Source organism: Myotis brandtii, unplaced genomic scaffold (genome assembly GCF_000412655.1).
Source record: "Myotis brandtii unplaced genomic scaffold, ASM41265v1 scaffold40, whole genome shotgun sequence".
NCBI classification, from domain to species: Eukaryota; Metazoa; Chordata; class Mammalia; order Chiroptera; family Vespertilionidae; genus Myotis; species Myotis brandtii.
Window position 1 is genome coordinate 518,826 of NW_005365372.1, and position 4,564 is coordinate 523,389.

The 4,564-nt window shown below is 36.5% G+C and overlaps 1 protein-coding gene across 1 annotated transcript in view; it reads left to right on the forward strand.

Moving 5' to 3' along the window:
* HDX (highly divergent homeobox) overlaps positions 1–4,564 on the forward strand; it is a 139,041-nt gene that overhangs the window by 49,798 nt on the left and 84,679 nt on the right. The window lies entirely within an intron of this gene.

Consider the following 4,564-nt stretch of genomic DNA (forward strand, 5'->3'; position numbering starts at 1 on the left):
ATAATGCTTGTAATTGTTGGTCTTCAAACTTTTTTGGTTGACCTGAACGTTCTTTGTCTTTCACATTGAAATCATCATTTTTTAAGCATTTAAACTAGTGTTCACAAGTACCTTGAGATGGAACATGTTCACCATAAGCTTCCCAAAGTATACGATAACTTTCAGCAGCACTTTTCTTCAAAATAATGAATTAAAACTTCCCTCAAATGCTCTCTATTTTGGCACTAAATTCAACATATTTAAGTGTACAAATATCTATGATGTTAACACCTTCAAAAAATTTGACATATGAAGTTTTGACATTTGACATTGAAGCTTGCTGTCAATACAACAAAATAGCATACATATCAAATTGCATATATATGAACATATGTGTAAATCCATCTATTGAAAATCGGCATTATTAACCGGTATACCTGGCCAGGTAGCTCAGTTTGTTAGAATGTCCTGATATGCCACGATTGCAGGTTTGATACCCAGTCAGGGCACATACAAGAATCAACCAATGAATGCATTAATAAGTGGGACAACAAATCGATGCTTCTCTCTTCTCTCTCTCTCAAATCAATAAATAAAAAAGAAGTGCATAATTAAGTTTTTTAAAATATATTCAGGGAGATGTTCAAGTAGCACCCTAATCTAATTTTAGAACATTTAATCACCTCATAAATGAACTACGTACCCATTAGCACACCAAATCCCCCATCCCAGCAGTAGACAATCACTAATATTTTTTCTATCTCTGCGGAATTAGCTATTTTAGATATTATTACAAATGGAATTGTACAACTTGTGGTCTTTTGTAACTGGTTTCTTTCAGTTACCATAATGTTTCCAAGGTTTGTCCAGGTTGTAGTATCAATACTTCATTTTATTGCTCTACAATATTACTCCTTATGTATATTGCCATTCATTAGTTACTGGACATCGGATTTTTTCTACATTTGTCTATTGTGAATAATGCCATGAACATTCACATACAAATTTTTGTATGGGCCTATGTTTTCATGTCTTCAGGGTATATATCTAAGAATGGATTTCTAGTTCATATTGCAAATCTATGCTTAACATTTTGAGAAACTGACAAAACTTTTTCTAAAGTGCCTGTACCATTTTACACTTCCATATCAATGTATAAGGGATCTAGTCTCTCCACATCCGAACCAATATTTATATCAGTCATTTTGATTATGGTGGCTCTCATGGGTGTTAAATATCTCATAGAGGTTTTGATTTGCATTGCTCTGATAGCTAATAATGTTAACCCTCTTTTCATATGCTTAATAGCCATGTAGATATTTTATTTGGAGAAATTTTTATTCATATAATTGGCACATTTTTAATTGTTTTTCTTTTTGAGTTGTAAGCGTTCAGTTTATTATATATTCTCTATATTAGTCCTTGTTATATTTATGATTTGCAAATATTATCTCCCACTCCATATGCTGTCTTTTCACTTTCTTGAGGGTAATGTTTACACATGAATGTTTTTAATTTTGATGAAGTTCAATATACCTATTGTCACTTATGCTTTCAGTGTTATATCAAAGAAAATATCTAAGGCAAAGTAGTGAAGACTGACATGTTTTCTTCTAAGAATCTTATATTTGTGTATCTTATATGTAGGCCTTTCATCTGTTTTGATACAGTTTTTGCATATGGAATGAGGGAGGAATTAACTTTGATTTTTTTGCATATGTATATTCAATTGTCACAGCACTATTTGTTAAAAACACTATACATTCTCCAATGAATGCTCTTGCTATTCTTCTCAAAATCAATCGATCATATGTAAGAGTTTATTTCTGGGTATATAATCTGTCCATTTGCATATCTATTTATACATGTGTATTTTTACACTAATACAACATTGTTTTGATTACTGTAACTTTGTTATAAGTTTTGAATTGGGAAGTGAGTCCTGCAACTGAATTATTTTCAAATTCATTTTGTCTATTCGGGGTTCCTTGTATTTACATATGACTTTTAGGATCACCTTGTCAATTTCTGCAAAAAAAAGCGCCACCTGGACTAATTATAGAGATTATGTTCCATTGTATAGCAATTTGGGAATATTGCCATATTAATTATATTGAGTCTTCTGATCCATGTATACCTTTCCACTTATTACATCTTTTTTAATTTTTAAACAATTTGTTCTAGTTTTCAGTAGATAATGCTTGCATTTATTCTGTTAAATTTATTCTGAAGTATATAACTCTTTTTGATGCTATTTTAAATGAAATTTCATCCTAATATAATTGTTGGATTGCTCATTGATTTTTGTATATCAAACTTGTATTCTGAAAACTAGTATATTACTTATAGTAGACAACAGTGAATTCCATCGACAAGCACAGATAGCTTTTACTTGTGTAAAATTTTACTTCTTTTTCTTGACTAATTGCTAGTAACTCTAGTACAGTGTTGAAAAGAAGTGGTACAAGATATTTTTCTCTTCCTGATGGTCTTAGGTCAGCGGTTCTCAACCTGTGGGTCGCGATCCCTTTGGGGGTTGAATGACCCTTTCACAGGGGTCGCCTAAATACATCCTGCATATCAGATATTTACATTATGATTCATAACAGTAGCAAAATTACAGTTATGAAGTAGCAATGAAAATAATTTTATGGTTGGGGGTCACAACAACATGAGGAACTGTATTAAAGGGTCACAGCATTAGGAAGGTTGAGAACCACTGGTCTTAGGTGGAAAACATTAAATATGATGTCACCTGTTGGATTTTGTAGATGATCTTTGTCAGGATGAGGAGGTTCTCTTTTATTCCTGGTATGTTTAGTGATTTTATCATGAAAGGATATTTATTTTTGTCAAATGCTATTTCTGTATCTAATGAGAAATTCTGTGCATTTCTTTATATTTTATCAATATGGAGTATTACATCTTTTTCTTTTTCTTTTTCAGTTATTATTTTTGTATATTTTTTTCAGATTACTTAAGATATAATTGACATACAGCACTGTATAACTTAAGTTGTACAGCCATAATTATTTCAGTTACTTATATTGTGAAGTTACCACAATAAGTGTAGTTAATATCCAGTGTTTTAGTTAATAACAGTGTTTTTCTTCTTGTGGTGAGAACTCTTGGAGCTTCTCTCTTAACAACTTTCAAATATACCATACAACAATGTTAACTATAGTTATCATATTGTACATTACATTCCTAGTACTTATCCTATATAATAAAGAGGTAATATGCAAATTGACCCTCACTCTGTCATGTCGTTACAAGAAGGCTGCATCCACAGCTGAGGCAGGGTTCCCATAACACAAGATGGCTGCGCTCACAGCAGAGGTGGGGTTCCTATAACGAGCTGTAATGAGTGATCAGCAGGGACATGAGGCTATGTGGCACCAGGCTGGGGTGGGGGACCTGAGGCTGTGCCCCCCGCCTGGTGGGGCTTGATGGGAGACCTGAGGCCATGCCTCCCTATGCAACAGGGCTTGACGGGGGACCTCAGGCTGTGCCCTCTGCCCCAGCACTGGGCTGGGTGACCTCAGGCCATGCCCCCTGCCCCAGGCTGGGGACCTGAGGCCACACTCCCCACCCTGGCGCTGGACTGGAGGACCTCAGACCATGCCCCCAGCCCAACAGGGCTTGACAGGTAACCTCAGGCTGCACCCCCTGCCCCAGGCTTGGGGACCTTAGGCTGCACCTCCTACCCTGGTGACAGGCTGGGGGACCTCAGGCCATGCTGCCAGCTCAGCAGGGCTTGATGGGGGACCTCAAGCCATGCCCCCCTGCCTTGGCACTGGGCCAGGGGACCTGAGGTTTTCCTGGGGGCCCTTAGGCTGCACCCCCCACCAAGCGGGGCTTGATGGGGGTGGGGCCAGCCAAGTCTGGATCTCACCCAATGGGGGTGGGGCTGGCCATGTCTGGGTCTCGTGTGATTTTGAGGTGCACACGGGTGGGCGGGGACGTGACTCTGGGTCCCACAGCATGCCGCAGACTCTGACAGGAGAAAGATTTTCATATACATTTTACTAATTTTCTTTCATCTCTGACACTTCTATTATAGAGAAAGGGCAAATAGCAATATTAAAATAGTTCTTCTAATTATTTCCCTTTTAATGTGCACGAATGTTGTGCACCAGGCCACTAGTTTATCTTATAACTGAAAGTGTGTACCTTTTGAACACCTTCATCCAATCCCTCCAACCCTGGTACCCACAAGTCTGATCTCTTTTTCTATTAGATTTTTTTTAATATTTCATATATAAATGAGATAATACAGTATTTGTCTTTCTCTGTCTGACACATTTCAATTAGCATAGTGCCCCTAAGGTCCATTCATGTTGTCACCTATACCAGCTTTTCCTTCTTTTTCAGAGCTGAATATTTATCCTATACATACAGGGTGTCCCAAAATAATGTATACACAATTTGAATGATTATAAACTCAGTGTTTATTAACACACAGTTAATTTTCAAAATTTAAAAGAATCTACAGAAATTAGTATTTTCTCTTTTTTGTCAATGCCTGCTTTTATTTTTTTTAAATATATTTTATTGATTTTTTACAGAGAGGAAGGGAGAGGGA